We start from the raw sequence: 11,973 nt of genomic DNA on the forward strand, positions 1-11,973 counted from the left end.
AAAAAAAAAAGAGGCCTGTTGGGTGGGACTGTAAATAACCCCAATCCTTGGCATCCATATGTATTCTTAATGTGCATGGATGGTGTTAACTGGTTTTTTTTGGCTTAAAAAGGAAAAAAATGTTTTTGCCTGGGTGTGTGGAAGAGAGAGATAGATGAAGGGATGGAGACCCCAGAAGGTTTAGGTAGAAGCTGTAAGGACTGGGTGCTGAGGGACCTTGTGAAACTTTGGAGTCTAAGGGATACAGGGCTGGAGAGAGGAGGCTCGCCTTTCTGCAATACCCAGGGCCACTGTCTGGCTAGCACAGGGGACAGCTGGGGCAGAGCCAAGACTAGCTTTTAGTGCTTGCAGAGGAATGAGCTCTGTCTAGGATCTTGGAAAAAAGAGCAAGAGTACATGTGAGTTATCGTCTGGGGCCACAAAACTTTGGAGGCGGAGAGTTTGCTTGTGTTGGGAACAAAGGACAAGTACAAATGTGGTCCCATGTGTGTCCACAGCTGGTGAGACTGGGTTATTCAGGTATCTGGGTGTAGGAGAAAGAGCAGCATTCTTGGAGAGAGCTGCGGGAGACATGGTTCCTCAGGGCATAGCCTGCATTCTGGATTTAGACGGAACTTGTAGTGAAAAGATGAAGTACATGGAGGAGTTTGTTTTCCCAGAAATAAAAGCTCCAAAGGCCATAGTTGAAAAGCAAGTTAGGAGGGAGTGGAATGGTAGAAGACTAGGTCAGGCAAAGAAAGATATAAGGGGTTGAAAGTGCATAGGAGGAAAGGTGACCAGAGATGGCAGTGACCAAAGATAATCAGGACTTCAGGGGTGGAAGAGAAGATAGGTTGTGAGGTGGGAGTGGGAAGGCACATTCAGATCTCCTAAAAAATCAGCTGTGCTTCCAAGAGGGCCTCAACCCACAGAAGTCCCAGGCCTCTTTCCATTCTTGGGAAAGAGCAGCAATCCTTGGGGAGGGTGTATGCCTTACTTCCGGGCAGAATTTATTCATGGCCTGGTCTGTGAGCTTCCAGGCAGGGTGGGAGCTGGGGTTGGGGTTGCTGCCATGCTGTTTCCTTTCCAGCATCCTGTCTGCTCCTCTGAGATAACTCAAAACCTTTAAGTTAATATCTGTTGGTGTAGGGGGAGTGCTTTTAACTTGTTCTACCTTTCAGCCTCTCATCTTGATGTTTGGTGTTCACCAGTTAATTCTATGAACACCTTCTCCTCACCTGCTGGTGCACGTGTGGGCCTATGTCCTATGGCAAATCCCTGCCTCTCAGACACCCGGAGGCTAGGCCCACCAGCTTACCCCAGAGTGGCTTGGCCACCCGGAGGATCAGGTTGTGGTCAAGAGGAGGGTCAGGTCTTGGCTCCCCCTCGGTGTTCAGTACCAAAGAAGGGAAGGTGTCTGAGCAGAGAGAAAGAGCAAGAGGAGCAAGAAGCAAATGTATTACAGTGGAGCGTTACAGCTCTTTTAGAATTTGTCTAGCAAGTTTTCTGATTTTTACTGAGGAAACCTCCCCATGGGGAAAATTGTATTAAATATTATAGTGGATTTGGAATATAGTGAGCTAGGGACATATATATTCTCTCAGGAGCTAGTGCAGAGATCCCTCTTTGTAGAAAGGGTGTGTCTCTGTTTGTAAAATTACTTCGAAGGCAAACATGGGGAAGAGTTTAAGCCCCGGGTGTGAGTGCAGAAGCTCTTAAACTTCACCATCAGACCCCTGGAGGACTTGTAAACACAGATTGACAGCCCAGCCCCTGAGTTTCTGATTCAGTAGACCTGGGGTAGGCCTGCCAGTGCGTTTAACATACTCCTGGGTGGTGCTGACACTGCAGGTGCAGAGACTACATGTTGAGGACTTCTGGCTTCCAAGAAAGAAGGCACTACCTGAATACCTGAGGGGAAGAATGTGGAGTTGGATGAAGGGGATCCAGAAGGGAAGGAGAAAAGGGGAGGCAATGCAGCCGGTGGCACGCGGGCTACCATGTGAGGCAATCCTCCCAACTTCGGTAAAGACTTCAAATGTAACATGCTTGAGGAAAAGAGATTTCTTGTGGAAACTGGAAATGGGGTTGAGCTCTGCATTCTGGGATGACAAGAGAGTAAAATAGAGACATCACCCATGAGGCCAAGAGGACTTGAAACTAAACCCATGGAAGTTTTCAGAAATCTTAAGGGAGCACTTGAAAATTTCCCCAGGTGGTACAAATTGAGGGGGATGGTAAAGAAGAATCAAGGGACAGGGGTGGCTCTGTGTACCTCTTCACTGCATATTATCTAGGAAGACATATTTGCCGGGGAGACAGAAAGATTCTGGGAGAAGAAAACATTATATATTATATATTCTGAGGAAGATGTTAAAAAGCCAAATGTTCAAAATCCATAAGATGTTAGCAATACACAGAAAAACTGGGGAAGATAGAAGGTCGTCCACTTATGAACAGGAAAGAATTCAAATGGCTTTTAGTAAGTCCATGTATTGATTAAGTCCAAGGTGACCAGACTATGCAAGGATCCACTAACTTCATCTGTTGGCAACTGGGAGAGACAATTTTTACTGTGGTGTAACTTTCCCCCGTATTTGTGAAAGTTCATAAGTAGAGGCAATTTCTCTACACACCACACTGTGAACAGTGGTTACTTCTAAAAGGTAGGATTATTACATTTTCCACTTCTTTTCTGAAGTGACAGTATCCTTTAAACAGAAAGTTTCATTCCTTTTGTAATTGGAAAATATTTTTAGAAAGCAGATTTTATTTCATACTTTACTTTTCAACTGTTTCATGAACCTAGAGGTTTTTTTATCACTTGTAAAGGGAAAAAGGATAAAACAGCTTTAGTATAAAGATAAAACAAAAATAAAAATTAACTTTACTGTGTTAATACTCCATTAGATAGAGATGATCACCATGTGTGTATTTGAAGTTGGACTGAACCAACCTGTCTTGCAATGAGTCTATTTTAACAAGCTTCCAACAGAAGCTTGTGATGAATGTGGCTGTGTGGGTTTATAGACTGCTCTTCCTGGTGGTGGTTTCACTCCACAGCCACATATGAACTTCAGCCCATCGGAACACAGGGCAGGACTGGCTGCTAACAAAGAACATGGTGCTTAAGGGAACTTGAAAACTATTTATATAGTTCTATCTAACTTCAGGCAGTTTGCATACACAAATCCAGTTCAAACAGGAATTAATGCTGAATTTGCTCTTTGTATTTCTAACACCTTTAAATCCAAGTTCTCAAAGTTGTCTTCTCAGTAATAAAATTGGTTTCATTACTTTGTTTCTTTATCAGAAGTCCAGGTAAAGTCTCATTCATAGAGTAAATAGCCCTCTTTCAAGAATCACTGTTATTTCCATTACATTGTAAGGTGTATTTTACATATATGAATTTTTAAAAATATCTTTGGCAGGGTTATCAGGACCCATCTCAGTCCTCTTGACCCCATTCTGGCTAAGAAGACATGCATAAAAGAGTGCTGAGGAGTTTCTGGAAACGCTTTTCTTTCCTGATAAAAGGGACATCCACAGCTGGTGCTGTCCCTTCTTCCCTTTTTCCTTTTCTAAACAGTAGGCTGGCCAAGCGAGGTGGCTCCTGCCTGTAATCCTAGCACTCTGGGAGGCTGAGGCGGGTGGATTGCTCAAGGTCAGGAGTTCGAGACCAGCCTGAGCAAGAGCGAAACCCCTATCTCTACTATAAATAGGAAGAAATTAATTGGCCAACTAAAATATATATATATATATATATATATATATATATATATATATATATATATATATATAAAATTAGCCAGGCATGATGGCACATGCCTGTAGTCCCAGCTACTCGGGAGGCTGAGGCAGGAGGATAACTTGAGCCCAGGAGTTTGAGGTTACTGTGAGCTAAGCTGATGCCATGGCACTCTAGCCCAGGAAACAGAAGTGAGGCTCTGTCTCAAAAAATAAATAAATAAAAATAAACGGTAGGCAGACATTATGTCTGGAGCAGGGGCACCTTCTTGCCATCATGAGGGAGAGGCCGAGAGAATTGCAGAGGTCCTGGTACTGCCAACACTGAGCTGATGAACTAAAATAGGTGACCACTTACCTGCAGATATCTTATGTGAGAAAATGAAACTCTTATTTGTCTACCTCTTGTTAACTCTTGCTTGTGAGCTGGGTGTTCAGTTTCTTGCAACCATAATTCCTAAATTATTTGGAGTCACATACGGATGTCATGGCAGACAGGCAAGCACAGTGAGAGTAGAAATGGGCAACAAATGCAGATCCAGGCAGGCAAGGAGTCGGAAGCAGAAAAGTTTAGTAGCAGGTATCAGTCACAGAATGAAAGTTCAAGGGTAATCAGCACAGTAGGAAGCACCCACTTCTCTGCAGAGCTACCATTGATGTGTTATCAAGCCAGGACCTCAGATAGGGTAAGGTAAGAACACAAGACTTGGGCTGAATCACAGGGATAAGGTGCTAGAGTGAGAACAAACAGAAAACTGAATTGGGGATAAGATCTTGAATTCTAGTTCTTTTTAAATTCTTCAGGACTTGGAGGAGGATCAGTAATACATCTCCAACTCTGGATCATGGAAAGAGTTTAGGAGTTGAGGGTCTTATTCATTAGTCAGCAGCTAGTTCAGGCCAAACATCTGATAATGTTCAACAAATTCTTCATTACATTGTAATAATCATGGCTTAATAATTTTCTTTAAGCTATTCTGCTTTCTGATGTTGCGTTACGCACATAGGTGGTATTTGAGTATAATGAAGACCATTTATGACATTTATTGCCCCACTGATTTTAGAGTTGTTTTGTGATCAGGACTCATTTGGTTGCAAGTGACAGAAACTCTACTCAGACCAGCTCAGGCAAAAAAGAAAAAATAAGTGAATTGATTGGTTCTTATAACTGAACATCCCGTAAGTAGATGCAGTTCCAGCACAGCTGGATCCAAAGATTCAAATGTTGGCATTTGTTATCTCTCCCCCATCGCCTTACTTCTTCTTTCCCCTGTAATGATTTGATTTTCAAGGACTCTCTCCAACAGAGGCAGAGAGGACACCAGTGGTGAGGAGGGGGATTTTTTCTTATGACTGACACAAGGGACAAAGGCTGAGAGAACTCAGTGAATTGATTTAGGTCTTGGGCCTACACTTGAACAAATTAGTATGGTCCCTGCTTGGGTCGGGCAGGCCTGGTTCTCGTAGCCATTCCTCTAGTACAGAGTAAGTAATCGTTTATATTGGCATTAGGAAAGAAAACAAAAACACAATTCATGAATTTACTTCTTATGCTATATTTAGTTATTAATTATCCATTTTATTTCATAGTGTTGTTCATCCTTTTTTATAGCTTTACTTTTTTTGGTTTTTGAGACAGAGTCTCGCTTGTTGCCCAGGCTAGAGTGAGTGCCGTGGCGTCAGCCTAGCTCACAGCAACCTCAAACTCCTGGGCTCAAGCAATCCTACTGCCTCAGCCTCCCGAGTAGCTGGGACTACAGGCATGCGCCACCATGCCCGGCTAATTTTATATATATATATTAGTTGGCCAATTAATTTCTTTCTATTTTTATAGTAGAGACAGGGTCTCGCTCAGGCTGGTTTTGAACTCCTGACCTTGAGCAATCCGCCTGCCTCGGCCTCCCAGAGTGCTAGGATTACAAGCGTGAGCCACCACGCCTGGCCTATAGCTTTACTTTTATAGTTAGCATGCAATAAGCAACATATATTTAAAGAATACAGTTTTTTTTTTTTTTTGAGACAGAGTCTCACTTTGTTGCCCAGGCTAGAGTGAGTGCCGTGGCGTCAGCCTGGCTCACAGCAACCTCAATCTCCGGGGCTCAGCGATCCTTCTGCCTCAGCCTCCCGAGTAGCTGGGACTACAGGCATGTGCCACCATGCCCAGCTAATTTTTTTTTTTTTTTGTATATATATTTTTAGTTGGTCAATTAATTTCTTTCTATTTTTGGTAGAGACGGGGTCTTGCTCAGGCTGGTTTCGAACTCCTGACCTTGAGCAATCCGCCCGCCTCGGCCTCCCAAAGTGCTAGGATTACAGGCGTGAGCCACCGCGCCCGGCCCAAGAATACAGTTTTAACATATAGGTAGCTCTGAAAACATCATTACCATCACCATAAAGAACAGCAAGTTGTCCTATCTTTTTAGTCTATCTGTTACAGTTCCTCGGTCTTTATTTCTCATGATGTTGACTTATTTTTTTAAGTTTTCTTTCTTTCTTTCTTTTTTTTTTAATTTAGAGATAGGGTTTCACCATGTTGTCCAGGCTGAAGTTCAGGGGCTATTCATAGGTGCTATCATAGCTCACTACAGCCTCAAACTCCAGGGCACAGCAACCCTTCTGCCTCAGCCTTCCAAGTGGCTAGGACTATAGATGTGTACCACCACACCTGGCTAATTTTTCAAAAAATTGTTTACCAAAGTTATTCAGATTAGTTCTATTCTTCCTTAATTCCTTCAGTTATTCATTTTATTCATTTGTTAGGTTATTCATTCAGTTAGATTTATGTGTTACATTTGTATTCCATTTTGAGTTTTACCCACATCTTAATTTTGTTTATTTATCTTTTGAATATGGGAAATACTAAAGTAGTTTTTTTGTGTTGTTTGTTTTTTTGAGACAGAGTCTCACTCTGTTGCCCTGGCTAGAGTGCTGTGACGTCAGCCCAGCTCACAGCAGCCTCAAACTCCTGGGCTCAAGCCATCCTCCTGCCTCAGCCTCCTGAGCAGCTGGGACTACAGGTGCATGCCACCATGCCCGGCTAATTTTTTCTATGTATATTTTTAATTGTCCAGCTAATTTCTTTCTATTTTTAGTAGAAACGGGGTCTTCCTCTTGCTCAGGCTGGTCTCAAACTCCTGAGCTCAAACAATCCATCCGCCTCGGCCTCCCAGAGTGCCAGGAGTACAGGCATGAACCACCATGCCCGGCGCTAAAGTAGTTTTAAAAGTCAAAACCACATGAAAAGATATATCCCCAAAAGTGTAACTCTCCCCATGTTTCCTATTCCTTCATTCTTTTCACCCCTTTTATACTCATCCCCTGGTGACAAGTCAACTGTTAGTTTTTGGATTATACTTAACTCTGTTTCTTTCTGTACAAATGTGAAGATTCATGTGTAGTCTTATATCCTCTTCATTCTTATATGAAAGGTAATATATTATAGATACTCTTTTTACTTCACTTTTTTCACTTAATATCATATCCTGGAAATCACTCCCTGTCAGTTCATAAAGATCTTCTTCTTTCTTTTTTATAGCTGCATGGTATTCCATTGCATGGACACGCCACCATTTATTCAGTCACTCTTCTGTGTATAGGCATGTAGGCTGTTCCCAACATTTTGCAAATACAAACAGCGCTGCAGCAAATAACCTTGTTGAAATGTATCTTTTAATTGTTGGAGGAGTATCTTCAGGGTAAATTTCTAGAAGGATTACTGGAGCAAAACGTAAGTGAATAAGTAGTTTTGTTAGATATTGCTATATTCTGCCCCCAAAGGGTTTGTATTCCCATAAGCATTGTATAAAAAGACCACCTGTTTCCCCAGAGCCTCACTGCAGAATGTGCTATCGTAATTTTTAATTTGCAATTTTCATCAATTTTTTAGGTAAGAAGTGCTATCTAGGGTGATGTTTTACTTTACATTCCCTAAGCATAAGTGAGTTTGAATATCTTTTTATATGTTTAAGAGCCATTTTTATATCTTTTTTGTGAATTATATGTGTCCTTTCCCCATTTTTCTGTTAGATTTGTGGTTCTTTGCCCCTCAATTTTTAAATTTTTTTATTTTAAAAATGAGATCTGTCTCTGTCCCCTGGGCTGGAGTGCAGTGACACAGCTACTCGCTGCAGCCTTGAACTACTAGGCTCCCGTGATCTTCCTGCCTCAGCCTCCTAAGTAGTTAGGACTACAGGTGTGTGCCACTACGCCTGTCTAATTTTTTTATTTTAATTTTTGTAGAGAAAGGTCTCCTATGTTGCCCAGCCTGGTCTCAAACTTCGCCCTCCAGTGATCCTCCTACCTCAGCCACTCAAAGTTCTGGGATTATAAGCATGAGCCACTGCGGCCCAGCTGTCCCTCAAGTTTTAAGAGTTATCTGTTAAAGATATCGGCCCTTTGTCTTTGACATATGTTGCAAATATTTTTTCCAAAATTTTTAGTTGTGTTTTGTCCTTGTTTATGTAGGTTTTGCTATGCAAATTTTTTTCATTTTTATGTAGCAAAATTTGTGAATGTTTTCTTTCATTGCCTTCAGATTTTGAGATGTAATTATAAAACTTTTCCCTTGCAGAGATTTAAGAGATATTCACTCATATTTTTGTGTAATATTTGTATGATTTATTTGTTTTATTTAGAACCTTGATCCATTTCGAATTTATTCTTGATATGTGTGTGAAATATAGATCTAATTTTATCTTTTTCCAAATGCCTAATTATCCCCCCATCATTTATTTTAAAAAAATCTATCTTTGTCATAGTAATTTGAGATGCCAACTTTATCATATGCTGAATTTTTATATGCATTTGAATCTATTTTAGGATGCTCAAGTTCAGGAATTGGCCAACTTTTTCATAAAGGGCTGTACAGTAAATATTTAGGATTGCAGGCCATGAAGTCTCTGCTATTATGGGCAACAGTAGCCATAGAAAATTTATAAATGGATGATCGTGGCTCTGTTCCGTTAGCACTTTATTTACCATGGGCCGTAGCTTGCTAACCCCCTGCTCTAGTTTATTCCACTCATCTATTTTTCACCAATAACTCATTGTTCTAATTACAGAGGATTTTTTAGTATGTTTTAATGTCTGGTAGGGCTAGTTTTCCCCCTTGTAATCTGTTCATTCTTTTTAAAAATAAATATAAGATAAAACCAGGAAATAATATGACTTTTAATTTTGTTAGCTTTTGCTTTTTGGTCTGGCTTGTAGACTAACCCTAAAAACAATTTCCAAAGAAGAGTTTCAGAAATGCTTTGAGCATGTTAGTGATTATTTTTTGTCTCCCAGTGTGTTACAACTTAGAGGGATGGCACTGATGTAAATGTATGAGTGTGGATTGTTATAAAGTTAAACCATACAAGTTACCTGATAGCTATGACTTTTACATGCATATTTTAAAAACTGAAGTGAATAAAAATTATGCTGAGGATATGTTTTTAAATGTTATAATAACCTTTGAGAAATTTAAAATATTTGTACTATTACATTCAGAGCCAGGAATGATTTAAGTAGGTAATTTTTTTCCTGTGGCAAATATCTTGTAACTTACAGATTATATGCAATTATGCACAGTCTAAGATCATAAAAGTTATTTTAAAATCCTGTCAATCATCTTTTATTTAGTAGACATTCTTCAGCTGAATAGTTTTAACCACTTTGGTACGAGCGTCAACTATAGTCGACAGCCACATATAAACGTGCACAGCGACTTTAGCTGACATGATATGAAGGCGCACAGCCAAGCGTTGACTTTAGCCGACAGCCATGATATGACTTTTCTAATTTTTCATTTATCAAAATAAAATTGTGAACATTTAAAAAATCGTAATGAAAACACATATGTATATGTTACCTATTCTGATTTACATTACAAGTAAAGCTGCCTGTAAAGTAAAACAAGCTTTCAGAGCTTTAAAGCTTTCCTCATCACACAAGAGCAAAACGGATTCGTCATCAATGCACAGCACAAACTATCGTGCGGACTAAGAGTGCCGGCTTTGGGCAAGGTTTCGTGGCCGGTGAACACCTTACCGAAATGGTTAAATAGTAGAAGTCGTCTCAGTTTTATGACATCCAGACCCTTGTCCTGTTGGAAATGACATCAAATCATTTTGAATAACCTGGTCACTAATTTGGCACTACTTACTTTGCTCAATCCTGCAATTGGCTTGAGTAGAATTTATGAATAAGAATTCAGAAGATGTGAGTAAATATGAAGCTTATGACTGACTCCCTAATAACCATTAGAAACCAAAAACACTGAACTGTAGCCAAGCAAAGTCACATCACACATATGAGTTTTATGGTTTTGACAGCTCTGCAATTTTTTCTGAAAAGGGAAGATTGTCTTTATGAATGTACGAAATCGGAAGCTCATTTTTGGTTACTATCGAGTGCGGTGGGGGATGAAAACACAGTGTCTGTCTCTTCAGTAGACATCAGAATTGCTGTTAGAGAAAGAATTATCATTCATTTTAGAAAAAACAGCTTGACCCTGTATGTATGGGGGTCAGAAGTTTATACAATGTGAAACAGCTAACCTGCCCTATATGGAAAAGTGAACAGACTGTGGTTTTTGGGTTTTTTTGGCATATTATGGGGGTACAGATTTTAAGGTTTCAATAAATGTCCTTTCCCCCTCAGACTGTGTTTTGCTCCTGGGAGAGCAATTGGAAAAGAGGTCCAGTGAGATTGAGGGAGGCAATGGTCGCGTGTGGTGAATAGTGACAGTCTGCTGAAGCCATCACAAGATGGGACCCATCTCTGCCAGCATTGTCCCACTGTAACAAACATCTTTTTGTTAAAGAGTAATAGATCTCCAATTGTTCATCAACAGGTGGTTGAGATTGTGCCTTTTGTTTTCAACACAGTGTATCTGGTAATTTTAACAAGAACATGTCAACTATGTAGCAAGTTTAATTTTGTTCTTCAACTGTCCTTTTAAAATTTATTCCCCAATGGGGAAAGTTCTTCCCCTGACCCTGGAGAGAAGAGATCAGCAGGTCCTTGACTTTTCTAGTCACTGTTTGGTAACACAAAATCCCGATGCCCCTTTAAATTGCAAAATAGTCTCATTTCAGAAATTGGTTCTATTGTCAAAGTTTGAAACTTCATTTGAAACTATAGTTACTCCCTTTCCCCTTAGATAAGGCCTACTCCAGGGGGTCGCTGACTCCTGGGAAAGATGCGGCCTTGACTTTCTAAATGACCTCCTCTCCACCCTTCCCACCTCCAGCTATTTCTCATCCCTCCTGCGCTGGAGCAGAGGGTGGAGGAAAGTAAAGAGGGACCGTTCTCACCTGACTGAGCTGTGGAAGCCCAGTTCATGTCCTCTGGACCTGCGTGATGTTAAAGCTGACTCTTTTCTTATGGGGGACCTTTTGTGGTTATTTGGAGGCTCTGAAGTTCTTTTGGGGGTTCTTTGGAGCATTTCACTAGGGATGTCTCATCTGCAGTTTGCCTGACCTAGTGCATATGCTCCCCTCAGGTTCACTACTTACTCTTTCTGCACCTCCTAGGAGAGCTATGATATGTCCAGTATTTCTCTGCTGAGGTCTATTGGCCCTGCTAGTTGGCACAATTGGGCAGGACCTTAGGAGCCCCATGCCTGCCCATGGGATCCTTGGGAACACTCAGCATCCACCGACTCTGGGAACGCAGCGGCAATGCTCCTTTACTCTGGCCTGCAGGGTGGTCAGCTGTGTCTCCCCTCTCAGATTGCCCAGGGATTTAGTAAATGCCAGTCTACTCAATCACTCCGATGCAGGGTAGATAGAGCCCTGTCTCTAGGCTTGAGGGGAGGTGCAGACCCTGGGGGAGAGGGTAGGCCTGGAAGCACCCCCATAGCTCTTTCCAGGGGAGTTCTCACAAATCCTCTCCCAACCTTTGCACACTCTGAGGGCGAGAGGTTAAGACTTTCCTTAAGACTTTCCTAAGGCTGGGGAAGTGGAGGAAGGGGAAGGATTGGTCTTATTGTTCCAGGGATGGCAGAGGCAGAAGAGGTGGAGGAGGTAGAATGGGAGGCAGGAGAGGCAGGCATACTTGATGTAACTTTATGGAAATACATTGTAATTTCTGTTGATTTTGCTTTTTCATTTCTCTAAAAATGTTTCTATGCAGTACCAATCCTTCCACTGTTTGCTTTAGTTTCAGTGCCAGTACCATAGAAGGGTCCATGTCTTAAAAGAAGTCAAAAGCAGTCTCCAATAATCAGAACCCTTCTTCCATATTGTCAAATGTCAATTAGTT

The 11,973-nt window shown here is 41.2% G+C and overlaps 1 non-coding gene across 1 annotated transcript; it reads left to right on the forward strand.

Moving 5' to 3' along the window:
- Window positions 1-1,446: 1,446 nt before the first annotated feature.
- Window positions 1,447-1,510, forward strand: LOC142875400 (U7 small nuclear RNA). Its single transcript, XR_012922758.1, has one exon. It is a non-coding gene; the product is annotated as a U7 small nuclear RNA (small nuclear RNA).
- The last annotated feature ends 10,463 nt before the right edge of the window (window positions 1,511-11,973 follow it).

The sequence above is a fragment of the Microcebus murinus genome, chromosome 1, assembly GCF_040939455.1.
Source record: "Microcebus murinus isolate Inina chromosome 1, M.murinus_Inina_mat1.0, whole genome shotgun sequence".
Lineage (NCBI taxonomy): Eukaryota > Metazoa > Chordata > Mammalia > Primates > Cheirogaleidae > Microcebus > Microcebus murinus.